The following is a 20000-nucleotide window of genomic DNA, read 5'->3' as shown; positions in this document are numbered from 1 at the left end:
TTTCCCTCTCTCCCCACCTCCCGCTTTCTCTTTCTTTCATTTATTATTTTTTATCCATGTTAACACAGCTGTTGTTGTTGATGAACATAATGCGACTAAGTTCAGTTGCTTGTGTCACTCAAGTTATTGCTTGCGTTCGGTCTGTTCATCCTCTTGCATTTTTTTTCATATATATATAATTTCTCTATTTATTTTTCCTTTTTTTCAGATATATATAATTCATCCATTTATTTTTTTCTTTCGGTTTGTCCTTGCCGGTTTCACCCCATGATGAGGGAAGGATGTTTTTCTTGCACTTGGTCTCTCTTTTTTTGTATGTTTCTGGCAGGATGAGAGGATTAATGTCTCTTGTTTTTGTTTTGTTTTTTTGTTATTGTTGTTGTTGTTTCTTATTATTTTTTTTATTTATTTTCTTTTTTCTTTTTTTATTTATTTATTTTTTGTCTATTAGTTTCCATGCGTGATTTCGGTCTAGTATTACGTTTTTAGTCTATTTGAAGATATTTATCCTAAAGATTTTCTCTCTAAATATCTAACTATTTACATTCCACATGAATACGATAAAAAACATTTATAAACACAGAAAGATTCGACTGCTAAACCACATCAGGCACAGAGACACTCAGCCAATGATTTCTTCAGCGAAGAAAAAGTCTGTAATCCCACATACTTGGGGTAATGCGTCTTTAGACATGCACTTCTAGGTAATGCATCTTTAGGGTATCCACTGTGATGTAATACTTACAGGAATTCCATTTTTATAAAGTGCTCTTCAGCGTAAGAAGTTTTGTTTATCTACTTGTGAATCCTAATGCAATACTTGCTTTTAGTATAAGTTTTTAGTGTATAACATGTAAAATATGAACCTTCAATTAATTCACATATACTCTGACACAATACTTTGTAAATTATACAACATATTGCATCACGGACAGACTCTAGGTTTAGAATCACACTGTAATATGATAGTCTTTTAAAAGCACCAAACTCACAACACATTCTAGAACAATCATCCTTGACAGCAGCAAACCACAATAAGACAACAACAACAACAAAAACAACAACACAAAAAATCCAAAGTCAAGCAACGACTCAATAGGCAGAACAAGACGTCGCTTTGCCAGAGAGCCATCAGAACTCGAGAACAGTGGCGAACGAGGCCATATTCAGACGGGACGTTGATTAGCATAACGAGGCAAAGTACCGAGGATGAAGTGGAGTCTAAGATAACAAAATCTTCCGGTCCTTAAAGACAAGTGATGAGACCAAACCATGGAGTGAGAGAGTGGCTTGAATTTGGTTGAGTCGATGTGGGTATTTTTGTGTGTGTGTGTGTGTGGTGTGTGTGTGAAGTTATGTGGTGTAATGATTTACTGTATTTTATTTAATTTATCGTGTGTCTATGATGGATTGAATGATTAGACAAGATATGATGAGTGTGGCATAAAAGATGGTAGGGAATGACTAGTTATATAAACGTGGGTAGGGATTTGAGTGCAGTAGATAACAACTGTTGACCTACTGTTTTCACACATGCATATGTGTGTGTGTGTGCGTGTGTGTAAATATATATATTACATACATATATATATATATATACTTATATATATATCTATATATATTATATATATATATATATATATATACACGCACACAACACCTATATATTTTGTGTGTAGTGTTGTGTGTGTGTGCGTGTGGGTGTGTTGTGTGTGTGTGGTGTGTGTGTTGTGTGTCTGCACCCCCCCCCACACACAATAGTATAAACACACACACACACACACATACACACACACACACACATACAACACACACACACATATATATATATATATATAATATATATATATATATAATATATATATTTATATATATATGGGGCGCGGTGGCCGATAGTTAGAGCGTCGGACTCAAGACTGGCCCCGCGACGCAATCTGGCGTTCGAGGGTTCGAGTCACTCGGCCGGCGCGTTGCTCCCTGGGCAAGGAACTTCCTGATTGCCTACCTATCACTGGGTGTCCCAAGCCAGCCCATCAAGTGCTGGTCCCAAGCCCGGTAAATTGAGAGAATGATTACCTAAAAAGGTAACACCACCGGCACTCTCTCTCGTGGAAAGAACTGGGGACCCTACCAGTACTCACTCACACACATGAAAAAACCTATCAATTAAGTGTCATGCTGTGACCACGGCGGCGGCTCATTATCTATATATATATATATATATATATATAATATATATATATATATATATATATATATCTGATATATATATATATATATAGTATATATATTATATTATATATATATATGATATAGATATATATAAACGAACGAATGATGAAGTGGTGAAAAAAGTAAAATTGTAAATACCGGCTGTTGGACATCTTGAACAGGAGGAATAACGTTATGTGTCTGTGATGAGAAGTAATGGTATTAAATCAGACTTGTTGACAGGGATGGTGATAGGAAACCAGAGGATGAGGTGCAAACCGAAGACTAAGACCTAGAGTGCGAGTCCGACATCAAGAGATCTTTTGCGGGCTGTCCGATGTACAAGAGTTAAAGAAAGCTTAGATCGTGAGTTTAGTTACCTAAAAATCGAGGTAAGATACGGTGATACCATGGCGCACTATCCTTTCGACTCAAAAATATTAGACAATCTAGACAGATCATCAGACTTGTAAACTTGGCGAAGGTTTGGATTAGGTACTTATACTTTCGTGCTTGCTCGAACACGGCGGTGATAATTGTTTGTATCCCCTCAGGCTGACTTTCAACGGGGGTTAAAAGGTTCAGAAATAGTAGGAAAGAGGGAACACTCGCCAAAAGTATTTTGGGTCTTGGTAGTCTAGTCAATGTGAAAGCATTATATATGAACGCTGCCAGGGACACACGCTTCTTAGAGATCGCGCACGTTTGGAGTTATGCGCAAAAACATGCAGGACTTGAACGGCCCAGCGGTGGCCGAGTGGTAGAACATCGGACTCAGCCTGGCACGAAGATTGCAATCTTGATGTTCGTGAGGTGTTTCGTGAGTCCCCGGCCGGCCGCGATTGTTTTGCCTTAGGGCAAGACGTGTCATCTCGATTGCCTACCTAGCCATGGAGGTGGGCCGAAGCCGCCCAAGTCCAGTGCGGTCCCGGATCCGGGTAATAGAAGTGATGTGACTCGATAAAAAAAAAAAACAGCGGGGGAAGCAACGGCACCCCACCGCTCTAAATTGCAAGTAAAAAAATCATGGAAGCCCATGATCGTCAGGCCGCGGTACCGAATGGTTAGAGCGTCGGACTCAAGAACTGTTCACTGACGGCAATTCTGAATTGTGAGGGTTCTAGTCACGGACCGGCGCGTTGTTCCCTTGGGCGAAGGAACTTTCACCATTTATTGCCTACCGAGCCACTGTGGTGCACGCAAGTTCACCCAAGTCAAGTGCTGGTCTCAAGCCGGAATAAATAGAGAAATGATTACCTAAAAAGGTACCAAAGGGCAACGCCTGGGCACGGCACTCGAAATGCGTACTGTCGATCCGTGTGGAAAGGAACTGGGACCCTACCACGTCTCACTCTCAAGAGCACACAACTGAAAACTTCATTAATATAATCATGCGGTTGAATCACTTCGGCTCAGACATGACTAAACGCGTGTTAAACAGATGTATGTTTTAATACATACATATATATCATATATAATATATAATTTAGTATATATATATATATAGTATATATTTATACATATATATAGCATATCATTACACACCACCAAACAGGCACATACATCATACACACACACACACACACCACATGAAGCCACATACATACGCACACTACACAGACACACACACACACACACCGCACACGCACAAGCACACTACTACATAACATATATATTTCACACACACGCACACACACCACACAGCACACACACCACATCAGGAGCACGACACCACATCAACACACAGAACACACACAGCATAGACACACCCACACACACATACAACACACCACACCAGACACACACACCCTCGTATTCACCACCCACCCACACAGCACACACATACACACACAATTCACACTACAACAGTACACACAAACCTATACCACGACACACACCACACACCACACAGCACTTTCACACAACCACACACACAATACACACACACACAACACACAACACAGGACACACACATACTGTGTACACCACACAACACCAGATATTTGATATATATATATATATATATATAGATATATATATGATATATATATAATTATTATATATACATACACACACCAACACACAACACACACCACACACACACACATTGCACACGCACCACAACACACGACACACACACGCACACAAACCACGCAAAGACACCACACAACACACACACACAACACACACACACACACAACACAACACCACACACATACATCACCACACACAACACACACAACACACACACACACAACACACACACACACAACACACACCACACACACAACACACACACAATACGCACACACACGCACACACACGCACACACAAACCGCGCACACACCACACACACACACGCACACACACACACGCACACACACACACGCCCCAAAACACACACACACACACAAAACACACACACACAACACACGCACGCACACAACGCACACAGCACGCACACGCACAACGCACCCCGCACACACACACACATATAAATATATATATAATATATAATAAAATAATATATGTATATATATATGATATATATATATATATATATATATATATAAAAATATATATTATATATATAATATAATATAATATTATATATAATATAAAATATATATATATATATATCATATATATAATATATATATATATATAATTTTTTACAATACCAAGCAAGTCATTATTTAAGGAGAAATAAAAAAACAAAAACCTAGATACAAGAGCAATGGGGACCCCAAAGCTATAGAAGACACTTAGTTTGTAGATTTCATTTGTAGACACGGTAATGGTAAAGAAGGAAAGAAAGAGAGAGAGAGAGAGAGGCGGAAGAGAGGAGAGAGAGAGAGAGTGAGAGAGAGAGAGGAGAGAGAGAGAGAGAGAAGAGAGAGAGAGAGAGAGGAGAGAGAGATGATAATATATATGCTCTCTCTCTCTCTCTTTCTCTTCTATCTCTCTCTATCTCTCTCTTTTTCTTTACTCTCTCTCTCTCTCTCTCATTCTCTCTCTCTCTCTCTCTCTCCTCCTCTCTCTCTCACTCTCTCTCTCACTCTCTCTCTCACTCTCCACTCTATCTTTCTTTCTTTACCGTGATCTTACAAGGAAAAATCTACAACTAAGTTTTTCTAAGCTTTGTCCATGGCTCTGTATCTAGTTTTTGTTTTTTATTTTCCATGAGTAATGTCTGGTTTGATGCATTTTTTTAAAATAATTTCCTAGGTTGTTACTCCGGCAATTGCTGGAGCAGAACTATCTAGGAAATATGTATGCTGTTATTGAGATGTAGTCGATTTGTCCACAGTAAAAGTTATGCAGGATCTAATGTACTTCAAGAATGAGACACAGGACGGTAATCGTTGTCTTTAGCCCCGTAGCCTAAAGCAGTTTCAAGCTAGAACAGTTAGCTTGGAGCAGGTGTTTTTCTGGTTTCTTAGTTTAGTTAGAAATCTTGGAACTAGATTGTTTGATACGTTGAGGACACTTTTAATAGGAAACTAGGCAACTCTAATGATCACGGATTCATCTCCAGAATTATCCAAAAGATAAAGAATTTCTTGCGAGGGGAAAGTACAGTCAGCGCTTGTATTGAAAAAGCTGACCTAAGCGTTCTATAAGAAATTCGGTGATAATACCGGGAGGAAAAGAAGTTTATCGGATATATGGTTGACTTGCGGGAAATGCTAAAGTATCCTATGACTCGGTACAGCGTTCATCCTGATGCTGACGTAATCCCAGCTACAATTGGCAGGGAATGGCACGGCTAAACGTAGATCGCAAGGCACGTAAATGCAGAGTTTGCAACGGTATTCAGATATAACTCTGAGGAACATTCAATGAATAGGATGAACAAACGTAACATGTAGAATCAGGGACGTGTTCAAGAGTTTAGCGAGAGGTGCTCTGCATCGAAGTCAGTAAGGATGCTAGACGATTCATCGGTGTTGATGTAGATGATGCTGTGGCAACTGTTTCAGTAGGTAATCCAGTGTAGCTCTGGAGGCAGTTCTGGCAACAGTACTGAGTACGCTGAAATGAATCTATCTTTAGTAAAAAGGTGGTTGAAGTGCTTTACATCCGAAGTTTGTAAAGCATTAGGACGACGTGGAATGTGACACAGGTCAAGTCATTTTTGCCGTTTCCAAGTTACTAGCGTCGTAATGAAGGTAAACATAACTGGCGAAATTTAAGTCTGTCTGTGAAAAAATGAGACGGATATTGAAGCTCAAACGAGCTTTACAGTTGCCTGGCCAAAATCTTACAAGCGACATGAATGCTAGGATGTAGACTTAGTCTTCATATATGCGACACATATAGTAATCATGAGCGTCTGAGCACGACAACGAATGAAACTTGGTGGTTTGCGTAAAAAACGTGGAATCTCCTCTTATATATTTGTTAGAATCTATAATTTGTACCGTATGCACACACACACACACCCACACACACCCACACACACACACACACACCACACACTTATGTATATGCCCCGTCCGCGGCAGTCGTAAAATGTTTGCGCTCTGACCGCCTGGCTTGAGCCCGATCTCACGGCAAGAAAAACGACATATCGCATTGAGAGAAGTCAAACGCAGGTGCGCCGAACGCGGGTTTATAAGAAAGGGGCATCCAGGCCAGCCCAACTCAGTGCTGCGTCCTAAGCCCGGATAAATAGATAATGATTACCTAAAAAGGTAACACCGGCACTTCTCCGGTGGAAATGAACTGGGGGGACCTACCACGTACTCACTCAGAGCATCACAACATGAAAAACTTACAATTAAGTATCATGCTGTGACCACGGCGGCTCAAACATGAACAGGAAAAAAAAAAAAAAAAAAAAAAAAAAAAAAAAAAAAAAAAAAAAAAAAAAAAATTATATATATAATATATATATATATAATTATATAATATATATATATATACTATATATATATTATATATATAAAATATATAAATACAGAGGAAGAGGCAAACGAAGAACAAGACTGAGCGACCAATATTCAAAGATATTGCGGCTGTCGAGGATAAAGTGGAAAGAAAAGCGGTAAGATCGAGTTTAGTGGCCGAAGGATGGTGGAGAGGTCCACGGATGCTCAAGCATGAGCATACCGGTTATTGATTGATTTGATATATATATATATCAATCAATAAACGTATGACTCATGTTTTGAGCCGGCCGTGGACTTCTCCACCATCCTCGCCACTAAACTCGATCTTACGCTTTTCTCTCCACATTGATACCATCGACAGCCCGCCAAATATCTTTGATATTGTCGCTCAGTCGTTGTACTTCGGGTTTGCCTCTTCCCTCTGTTGCCATCACCATCCTGTTCAGCAAGTTTTTCTAATACTTTACTTCTCATTCATGACCCAATTAAACTTAATTTCCTCCCTGTTCAAGACGTCCAACAGTCGGGTCTTTACAATTTATTTTTTTCTCAGCACTTTATGATTCATCTTCGCTCTGTCCGCTAATACGCAGGACTCGTCTGTAACACCACATTCAAACTATTGAATCTTTTCTGTCTAATCTACTTCAACAACCCAACACTCAGAACATCTGATGACAATTGGGAAAACTAATGAGTTCACTACCTCAGCTTTGTCCGTAAGGTAATGCTTCGGTCTTCCAGATGTTAGTTCGAGAGCAATTGTGGCAGTTTTTGGCAATGACGGCAAAATTCCTTTTTTTATCTCGGTGAATCATCATATGTATTAGTTAAAACAGATCCAAGATAATGTGAACTCTTTCACATTTTTTACACTCATTCCATTATGAACCTGCTCATCAGTGTCATTGCCGGTTATCTTTGAATTCATGATCTTAGTTTGTCTTGGCATAAGAAACAGCCAGCCTTTTCGATTGCTTCTATAATTTATTATAGTAGTTGTTTGTTAGTCAGTGATAACCTGCTTGCAATTTCCTCTCTACTTCAAACTTCATTCTTTTAACCAATAATTTTCAATAAAATTTTGTGCTGTGACTTATTATGCAATTGTCATATTATTGTTGCATTGGATGCGTCACCTTTTTTAGGTATGGAGTAAAGACTGATTTTACCCAGTCTCTGGCCATTTGCTTTCATTACATATTTTTGTACAGAGTTTGGAGAGAAGTATTCGACACTTTCGCCAGCATTCTTAATTAGTTCTGATGTCATTTCATCTATTCCGGGGTCTCTTGTTAGTCTTTACTTCTTTATGGCTTTTATAACTTCGTCTAGCTAGTGCGCGGTGCGTTCATCTCGTTGTCTTGAGTCTAATTAATGTGTTGCTAGATCTTTTATCTTTTTGTATAGGTTGGAACAAGGTATTGATTTAGATCTATTCTTTGACTTCTTTTCCATCACATAAACAAGTACATCTTCAGTTTTGATAGGTCCTTGTAGGTTTAAATTTTTGTGTGATGATTCGTACCCTTGGTAGATTTTTTTGTCTTATGATAGAACTTTTTCAATTTCTCTGGCAATTTTCTTTTAAAATTTTTTTCCTTATTTTTGTCGAATAATCTTTTGTTTTTGTTTCTTTTTTTTTGTAAATTTATTTTTTCAATGGATTTTTTTGATCCCTTTTTGTTTTTAGGCATTTTTAAATTTTCATTTTAGTGTTTTTTTCAGTTTTCCCGGGGGAAATTTGTTTTTTTTCTTTTGGCGATAGTTTTTAAGCAGTGTCAGCGGGAGTTCTTTTTCTTTTCCCCACAACTCATTGGTGTTTTATCTTTCACATGATTGAGTATTGAAAATTTTTTTGACAGGGAATTTTTAAATTTGTTTTAAAGAGTTTTTATCAGTTTTTTGGGGTGGGTTTTTGGACGTCCATCTTTTGAGTTTTTTTTAAAGTCGATATTTAGTATTTGGGGGTCACTTTTGCAGCGGCCCAGGTTTGTCTTGGCATTTTTTATGAAACTTTTCCATTTTTGGTTGCAAAATGAGCAATTGGGGTTTGGTTTTTTTTGTCGGGTAAAAACCACGGGACAAGTGTTTGGGTGGGTTGGAAAATGTTTTGGGGCTATAAATAATAATAAAATATATTATATAATTTATAATAAAAAAAATAATATATAAATTAAATAATACGAGTTATAATATTAAAAATTTTAATATTAATATAATAAATATAAAAAAATATAATTAATAAATATTATATGTTTAATTTATCTAATTTTAAAAATTTATAAATATATAATTAATATATATATTTTCTTATAATATATTTTATAATATAATATATTTTTATATGTAACCACACCACCCCCCAAACACACAAAAACAAACACACACACACACACACACACACACACCAAATATATAAAATATATATATTTTAAATATTATAATATATTTTAAATATATTATTATATATATGTGTGTGTGGTGTTGTGTTGTGTGTATGTGGTGTGTGTGTGTTTGTGTATCATATAAATATATATATATATATTATAATTATATATATAATATTTATGTTGTTGTGTGTGCGTTGTGTGGGTGTGTTGTTGTGTGGTGTTTTGGTTGTGTGTTGTATACTTTAATATATAATATTAATATATATATATATATATATATATATATATTATATACAATATATTTAAATTTTAAAATAAATATTATAATATATATTAATATATATAATTATAATATTATATATATATATTATATATTTATTAATTATATATTTAAATATATATTAATATATATTTTATATATATCCCCCGGGGGGGGGCGGGGCCCCGAATGGTTAAAGCGTCGGACTAAAGACTGCACACGGCAATTTGAATTCGAGGGTTCGAGTCAGACCCCCGCGTCGTTCCTTGGGAAAGGAACTTCACCTTGATTGCCTACCTAGCCACTGGGTGGCCAAAACCCGGGGGCCCAAATCAAGCGCTGGTCCCAAGCCCGGGTAAATAGAAGAAGATTACCTAAAGGTACCACCGGCACTCTCCCGTGGAAAGGAAAATGGGGGGGCCCCACCCCCGTACTCACTCCCAAGAGTCCCAAAAAGAAAAACAAACAAGTACATGCTGTGACCACCCGGGGGGCTCAAAAAATGAACCAACCCTTTAAAGAAGAATATATATAATATATATATAAAAAAATTATATATATATATATATATATATATATATATATAATATATAAAACATATATAACATGTGGGCGTGGGGGGAAGTACCGCCGGGGGCAAACCGCGGTTTTTTAGGAAGGGCTCCAATAGGCAAGGGGGGCCTCCAATAACCCTCAGGGTGAATGAGAGAGGCCTATTCTGCAGTTTGGGAAGAATGGCTGTTAAAAAAAAAAAAAAAAAAAAAAAAAAAAAAAAAAAAAAAATTATATATATATATATAATATATATATATATATATATATATATATATATATTACTATATATATCGTACACACACACACACACACACACACACACACACACACACACACACACACACACACACACACACACACTCACTCACTAAGACTCCCTTCTCCACCGCGGGGCCATAACATTCATCAGCCAAGGAACACGGGAGTCGATCTGTCATGGACTTTGGCCGCGATAAGAAAACGTGTCTGGAACATGTCTGTGGGGTAGTTGCAGCTCTGCGTGTCTCCTCCTTGTTAGTATGTAAATATGATAAATTTTGAACAACACTCGACGTTTGGTATTTTCCTTCATCTTGAGTAGAGGTTTGCCTATTATGAAGTTATTTTAATTCAGCGGAATTGTAGAAATTGATGCCTTAATATAGTATTTGTTTCCGACATAATGCATACAGTATTAATATAATATCATTATTTATTAGCTATGTTTCTGGTCATTATTTGTAACATGATTAGTTCTACACTGGACAGTTTCATAAAGTCAGAAAAAGGAAAATTCATTACATGATACCAATTAAAGTGATGACACTAATGTTTCTCCTTTTCCTTCTCTCTATCCTTCTTTCTCATCTTGCCTCCTTTCTACTTGCCTTTTTCCACTTCTCCCTCCCATTCTTCTCCTAATTTCTTTCCCTCCCTTCTTCCCCTCTTCTTGCTCTCTCCTTTTCTCTTTCAATCCCTCCTCCTTTCTCTGTCTTCTTCCCTTGTCTTCCCTCTCCTTTCTTTCACATTACTTCTTTAATCCTCTCACATCCATCTTTTCCTCTCGCTTTTATTCCTCCTTCACCCTCTCTCGTTTATCCTCTCCCCCTCTCTCCTTTCCTTCATTATTCCATCTTCCCTTGTTCCCCATCTTTTATTCTCTCCTTCCCTTACCCCCCGCCCCTCTTCTCTTCCTTTCTTGTTTCTCATTCTCTATCTCCTTTCCCCCTCAAATCTCTTCGCCACTTTTCCTTTCCTTTTCCCTCCTTTTTTCCTTGCACCCCTCTTTTCCTCCCTCCCTCCGTTTTCCATCCTTTCCCTCCCTTCCCTCCTTCTCCCTCCCTTTTCCCTCCCCCCCTCCCTTTTCCCTCTCTCCCTCCCTCCCTTTCCCTCCCCCTCCCCTAACCCATCTCTCTCTAATGGCCTCTCACCCCTTCCTCGCCATAGGCCTCCCACAGTACACTGTACTCTACTGTTTATCGCCGGCGCCAACGTGTCCTGCGCCCCGAACGAGATGACATTGACGAACTGCCTCCAGAGCAAGCAATTCCGACTCTTACCGTCACTCTCGCTGATTACTTTATAACTATATGTAAACTTATATCTTGTATGTACTCAAAATATTCATCAGGAATTGCGCTATCTGTATGACTGCTTTTGTAATCATTATTATTATTGATACTCTAGTTATCAATATATTCACGTATTTCTAGCGACATGTTCTCTTATCACGAAGCTTTTTAGTTGTACAAACATATCCAATGTCCTCGTCCGACCGTGTGACCATAGGAACCTTATGAAAGCCGTACTGTACAGAGAGCCTACGTGTACACTCTCACTGAAGATTAATATTATCAATGTTCTTATGTTTAGTAACATTTCATCCAGTAACGTACAAAAACGACCCGTGATCACCTCGAAAACCCAAAGCCGAAGTCACTCTGATCTCAGCATCGGCTCGGTCGTCGCCTCAAACTGCCACAGCTTGTAGCCGAGAATAGACCAGAAGAAACTCTGCCGATATGTTATTCGACCATCAGTCGTAACCATTACACTCTCTCCTTTATCTCTCCGCTCTTCCTCTCCTTCTCTCTCCCCTCTCCCTCGCCTCTTCCTCCGCCCTCCTCATCTGTCACTTTCTCCATCCCTTATCTTCCTCCCCTCCTCCTTCCCCCCTTTTTTCCTTTTCCCCTCTTCCCTCCCCCTTCTCCCTCCTTTTCCTCTCTTCTCTCCTCTTCCCCTTTTCTCCCTCTCTTTTTCCTTGCATTTTTCTTTTCCTCCCTCCTCACCTCTTTGTCTCTCTCCTCCCTTTTCTTTTCCCCATCTCCTCCTCTCCCTTTCTCTCTCTCCCTTTCCCTCGCAACCTTGCTTGCCTCCCTTCTCACCTCTCACTCTCTCCCTCCCTTTTCTCTCTCCCTTCCTACTTTCCTCCGCTCTCTCCGTTATATCTTCCTTCTTCCACTCCCTTTTTTCTCCCCCCCCCCTTTTCCCTCGCACCCTTCCTCTATGTCTCCCCTCCTCCTTCTCTTTCCTCTTTCTTCCCCTTCTCCTTCGCATCCCTCCTTCCTCCCTCCTTATCACTCACTCGCCCCCTCCCTTTTTCCCTCTCCCCTCCTCCTTCCCTCCTTTCTTTCCTTTATCACTCCCCTCCTCATTCCCCCTTTCTCAATTTTCTCTCGCATCCCTCCTTCCCTCCCTCCTCATCTCTCACTCTCTCTCCTCCCTTTTCCTTCCTCCCCTCTCTTCCTCTCCCCTCCTCCTCCTCCCCTCTCTCTCCCTTTTCCCTCTCACCCCTCCTTCCCTCCCTCCTCCCCACCCCACTTTCTCCTCCTCCGCCGGCTAAGGCCCTCAAGAAGGCGTCCACCCCGAGCCCTGGATAAGATCTTTCTCAAGACGTTGAGCAAGGACACTGAAGCTCTTAAGATATACGAGAAATATAGAAGGGGAAAAAAATAGGGGAATGAGAGAGGCGGGGAAGGAGAAGAGGAGGAAAGGAGAGGGATGGGGGAAGGAGAGGAGGAGGGAAGGAAAGGAAAAAAAATTGAGGAGGGGAGTAGAAAAGGAGGAGGGATAGAAAAAAGGGAAGGAGAAAAAAGAGGATGAGGAATGGAGAGATAATGAAGGAAAAAGAGGAGGATGAGGCGGAGATGAAATGCTTGATGGTAGATACAACAAGTAAAAAAAAAGAGAGATTAATAAAAATGAACTTCAGTATTGGGAATTTCGTCACTGTGGTTTCCTTTCTCTCCCCAAACTTTTCCATCCTTATTTCGCCCATTTGAACCCTTTTCCCTTTTAATTATGCAAAACGTATGTCAAATACGCTGAGAAACATATCGACATAAAAGGTATATAAGTAAATAAATATATAAAAAAAACATACATAACGTGCACATAAATCCACATATTCGCTGGAAATGTGCCTACGTGAGCTCCCTCCCTATAACCTCTGATGTGAACTTGCTGGTTGTCCGCGAGAGAGCATGTAAGCGCTATCTCGGAGTCTTAAAAGTAAACAAAACATGTATTCATATGCAATTCCCATCTCTAGCCTAATGCCACGGGGAGCCAGACGGTGCCAGCAGAGGAGATGGCACCAATGTCGCGTCCAGGGGGTAGGAGGGAGGGACGTGGGAGGTAAAGGAGGGAGGGAGAGCACAGCGATGGGGGAGCTTGGAAATATAGGGAGAGGGTGTGAGAGGAGGAAAAGGGAAGACGAGATAAAAGGCAAAGGAAAAAAAAGGGGAGAGGAGGCATCTATCAGAATCAAAAGAAGATAAAGAGAAGTACAAGAGAGACGATGGGATAGAGATGAGGAGGAGGAGTGAAGGGCAGAAGAACCCAGGCGACGAAAGGGCGTTAACACGAAGGACATGTCAACAGCGTCTACCGAACACAAATCCCGATCGCGGATAAAAGCGACGTTCATTTGTTTTGATACCTCTTAAGCTGAATTACGCAGTTTCTTAATTCACAGAACCTTTTTAAGTTTCATCTTTCAATACTACGTTTTAATCCCATTTTTCATTATACTTTTTTTTTTTCGTTATATAGTGTTTATCTATTTTAGTGTCTATTTTCTGATGTACTTAATAGAACATTTTTGCCTCTCATATATTTCTTCATTTGATATTCCTTTTATTGCTATTATATATATATATATATATATATATATATATATATATATATATATATATATATATATATAAATTTTTCCCAAACAAGAAAATAAATCTCGAAGAAAATAACATACTTATATACGAGATTAAACCGAAAAAATTACCGGGAAAAGTAAAAACGCCCTTCTCAAATCACGAAAATGATAATAATCTGCCGCGAAAGAAAATGGAAGTATCACATTGCAGCAAATGAAAATGGAAGGAACATTTAAAGAAAACCAAGATCATTGAAAATGGAATGTTGGATTTAGTACAGGACAGCCAAATATAACTATCATTCTCAAAGAGAGAGAGAGAGAGAGAGAGAGAGAGAGAGAGAGAGAGAGAGAGAGAGAGAGAGAGAGAGAGAGAGAGAGAGAGAGAGAGAGAGAGAGAAACTCCAAATAATAGAACGGAAAGAACTCTGGAAAATGCAATTAATAGCAGAAAATGGGACATGCTCAACTACAGAAAATGGGAATAATATGCCCAACCAAAGAAAATGGAAATAGCAAAACCTAACGTGACAAAAGAAAACTAACAAACACATATGATACCACATATGAAATACAATAAAAAAAAGACAGTCACACTAACACAAGTAGCTTCAAATGACCAGAAAATGCACACATTCATGACGCAGAACAAAAACCAAGGACGAACCAGAACACTTATTAATTAAACAAGATCACGCGAGAAGGCCGAGAGACCTCAAATTGACACCCAAGTTCTGCGTTAATACTGTGTTAATTTTGTGATTCTTGGCAGGCCTTTTCATGCACATGCACACGTACATACTGATGTGTGAGCATACATTCATATAAACGGTTTCCTGCAGTCACATGTAAACAAATGCCCGCGCATAACCGTGTACGACGTTCATATACATACATGTAAATATATGTATGAACGTATATTTACATACTGAGAGTGTAGATTCACATATTATACACGCATAAATGCATACGTGTACACACAGACACACACACACACTTTCACAGAGGTAACAACAAGCTCGCACTCACCATAATATTCTTAGTAATGATAATAATAATAATACTGATAACAATGCCAGTAATAATAAATATTGCAATGATGTTACCCGCACATCTGCATATACGTGCACACACATACACCCACATACACCCACAAAGACACACGCACACCCAGTTACACAATAGTGCCGCCTTCTACATGCGCTAACACAAGTATGTCACTCCCCCCCCCCATTTTACACTTACACAACCACAAACTCATCTCCTACTAACCCCTTTTCTCTCCTCGTCTTACACACACTCAGGCTCTCCTGCACACACACACACACACACACACACACACACACACACACACACACACACACACACACACACACACACACACACACACACACAAAAAAAAAAAAAAAAAAAAAAAAAAAAAAAAAAAAAAACCGCACACCACCACCACAACCCCACACGCACACACAACCCACACAAAAACACACACACCACCACAACACACACACACACAACCCAAAAAACACACCAACACCACCACACACAACCCCACCACCAACCCACAACCACACACACACACACACACACACACACACACACCCACCCAAACACACAAACACAAACACACACACAAACACACACACCCCACACACAACACACAACCCACCAAAACACAACCCACACACACAAAACCCCACACACACAACACAACACCAAAAAACCCCCCACACACACTACACAACACACAACACCACACACACCACCCAACACACACAACAACACACAAAAACCACACACCACACACCCACACACACAACAAAAACACACACAACCCCACCACAACCCCCCACGCAACCAAAACCCCCCACAAAACCCCAAAAACAAAACCAACACCAAAACAAAAGAAAAAAACTAAAAAAAAAAAAAAAAAAAAGGCGGGATCCCCCCCCCCCCCCCCCCCCAACCCCCCCCCCCCCCTCCCCCCACACACACACCCCAAACCAAACCCCCCCCCCCCCCCCCCTCCCCCCCCCCCCCCCCCCCCCCCCCCTCCCCCTTCCCCCTCCATTTTCTCCTCCGGCATCTTCTATCACCCAAAACGTTTCTTTTTCTAAAACTAAAATCATCAGCACTTTTCACCTATATATTATTTTTTTTCCCCTTTATTCCCCCCTCTTTTTCCCTTTCTTCTTTCTCTCTCTCTCTCTTCTCTCCCTTTTTCTGTTTTTCACTCTCTCCCCTCTTCTCTCCTATTTTTCTCTCTTTTTCCCTCATCTCTCTCTCTCTCTCTCTCTCTCTTCTCTCTTCTCTTTTCCCCTCTCTCTCTCTCTCTCTTCTCTTTTTCTCTCGCTCTATCTATTACTATCTATCATTTTTTTCTATCTATTTTTTTTCTCCTTTCCTTTTTTATTTTTCTCTCTTTCTCCCTCTCCTATTATCTATCATTATCTATCTATTATTTTTTCATCTATCTTCCTCCCCCCCTTTTCTATTTCCTCTCTTCTCTCTCTCTCTCTCTCTCTCTTCTCCTCTCTCTCTCTCTCTCTCTCTCTCTCTTCTCTCTCTCTCTCCTCTCTCTCTCTGTCTATCTATCTATTATTACATCGTTCTCTTTTCTATCACTTATCTATCAGCTATCTTCTTCTGTATCTTTCCATCCCTCTTTTTTTCCCCCTTTTTCCCCTCTTTTCCTCTCTTTCTCCCTCAGTCCTCTCTCTCTCCCCTCTCCCTCTCTTCTCTCTCTCTCTCCTTTTTTTTTTTTCTCTCTCTCTCTCCTCTTCCTCTCTATTTCCCTTCTTTCCCTCAGTCCTCTCTCTCTCTTCTCTCTCTCCTCTCTCTCTCTCTCCTCTCTCTCTCTCTCTCTCTCTCTCCTCTCTCTCTCTCCCTCCCCTATCTATCTATCTATCTATCTATTTATTTATCTATCTATCTTTTCTCCTTCCTTTTTCTATTTCTCTCTCTTTCTCCCTCAGTCTCTCTCTCTCTCTCTCTCTCTCCCTTCTCTTCTCTCTCTCCTCTCCCTTTTCCCCTCCTTTTCTCTCCTCTCCTCTCTCTCTCTCCCTTTTCTTTTTCTTTCTTTTTTCTTCTCTCTCTCTTTCTTTATCTCCCTCTCTCTCTCTTTCTCTCCTTGCCTCTCCGTTTCCCTCTCCCTCTTGTTATTCCAAACTCTTACACACAAGAGCGCACCCTCAAATAATGATAACTGTCACCATGAAATCTAACTATAATGATAGACAAATACTGCTTGACACAAAACGTCAAACAAGTCCATCCCAAGGGCCAGTGAGAGTGCCCAGTGTCCTGTGTAAGTGCCAATAATTGTACCCAAGGTTTAGTACTAATAACAGTGTCCAGTACCAATGCTTTCCCTTCGCCAGTATTGAATGTCTAGTGCCCAGTATCAGTGTTCAGTGATAGAGCCCAGAGTGCTTTGTATACTGCCAATACCCCTTAGGTCTAATGCTAGTGCAAGGCCTGGTATCTAGTGCATAGTAGCAGTGTCAAAGACCTCTGCTACTAGTTACAATAGACCAAGACCCAGCACCTAGTTCCAATGCCGTGCCTAGTGCCAATAACCAGTGCCCCAATGCCAGTGCCCGGGTGCCTAGTGCCAATGCCCAGTGCCACCCACTCACTCCAAAAGACTGCAGTCACGTGTTCCCAATTACTTTCTAATGCTACGTTGTATCTCATTCCTGCAGAAGCTCAACGGAGTCCTCCCTCTCCTCCCTCCCCCCTCACCCCCCCTCTCCTCTTCCATGACTCTCCCACTCCCATCTCCCTCCTCCTTTCATGCACCCACGATACCGTCCCTACCTCCTTCCCTTCTCCTCCTCTCCCTCTTTCCCTCTTATCCTTCCTCTCCCTACTCCTCTCTCCCATCTTCCCTCCCTCCCTCCTTCACTCGGTACTCGATCTCAGTGTGTCACAGTGTAACGACAGAGATATCATGGGACCCTTGGGTACGAAGACACACAGATAAGGCTTTATGGGAGTGCCACGGCTTCTTCCTCACGTATGATACCCTTCCTTCCCCTTTTTCTCCATCTCCTCTTGCCTCCTCTTCCTTACGCTGCTTAGACTCTCTTCCTTCTCTCTTTTTTTTCTTCTTCCTTGCTCTCCTTTCTTCATTTTCCCTTCCCCTCTTCTTTCCTTTTCCCTCCTCCTCACCCCTTTTCCTCCTCCTTATTCGCTCCTCTACCATCCTCCTTCCATTCCCCTCCCTTACCTCATCCTTCCCTTCCTCCTCCCTCCTCATTTCTTTTCTCTCCCCCTTCCTCCTTCCCTCTCCTTCCTTTCTTCCATCCTCCTGCCTCTTCTAAATCCTCTCCCTTCTCCTCTTTTTCCCCTGATGTCCCTGGGGGTATATCCCCTTGTTAGGACTTAGGGAACAAGAGTGCTTGTCTGATAAAACAAACCTTTTGTGATATGTGTAAAAGAACCCGTTTGTTGTTATACTTTATATCCAGTTATAGGCCGGCTTGGGATTTTTATACCTCGTGTTGGCCTAATCACTAAGCAGCACATATAAACATGCATCTTCCTACGGTAACCATTATACAGGGCATAAAGACTGACATCATGTTAGGTAAAGCAGTAAGGCAGTCATCACACAACAAATAAAAGTATGCAACGTATTAAGACAGTCATTATACAGTACATTAATGACTGTCATAATACGTTGCAGAATGATCCTAATCACAATCGTCTTTATCTCTGAGAGAAAGAAGATCCTTACATAAAGAACTTCCGTTTGCTTTTTCGTGTGTGGATGCAATGCTAGTATGTGTGTGACTTTTCATGGTTCGTGTTAGGGTAGTCGTTATGATTGCATTGTATATAATTATCTGCAGAAAGGGGGTTACTTGTCTTCTGAAACAGAACGGGAGGGTGGGGGGGGCAAGGGGGGCGAGGAGGGTGCGAAACAGACCGTGACGATGTTTGGAAAAGAACTTCCGTTTTGCTGTTCTATCGTGGCTCCAGTTACAGTCTGCAAGGCTTGTATCTCGTGCCAGGCTGGTCATTATCGCTGCCTGTGAAATGTCGTTGGAGAAAGGGCATCCTTTGTGCCAGAGGGGGGGGGGAAGAGGAAGAGGAAGAGGAAGAGGAGGAGGAGGAGGAGGAGGAGGAGGAGGAAGAGGAAGAGGAGAAGGAGGAGGAAGGAGGAGGAAGAAGAAGAAGAGGAGGAGGAGGAGGAGGAGGAGGAGATTGTGGAGGAGGGGGAAGGAAGAGGAAGAGGAGAAGGAGGAGGAGGAGGGAGGAAGAGAGAGAGAGAGAAAAAAAGGGGGTAAGTAAGAAGAAAAAGAAGAAGAAGAAGAAGGAGACGAAGAAGAAGAAGGAGACGAAGAAGAAGATGAAGAAGAAGAAGAAGAAGAAGAACAAGGAGAAGAAGAAGAAGGAGGAGAAGAAGAAGAAGAAGAAAGAAGAATAGAAGAAGGAAGAAAAAAGAAAGTGAAAGAGAAAAAGAAACAAAGAAAGAAAACAGAGAAGTAGTAGAAGAAGAAGGAGACGCCGATGAAGAAGAAGAAGAAAAAAATGAAGAAGAAAAGAAGAAG

The sequence above is a fragment of the Penaeus monodon genome, chromosome 6 (assembly GCF_015228065.2).
Source record: "Penaeus monodon isolate SGIC_2016 chromosome 6, NSTDA_Pmon_1, whole genome shotgun sequence".
Taxonomy (NCBI): domain Eukaryota; kingdom Metazoa; phylum Arthropoda; class Malacostraca; order Decapoda; family Penaeidae; genus Penaeus; species Penaeus monodon.
Note: the sequence above shows the minus strand (reverse complement) of the source record.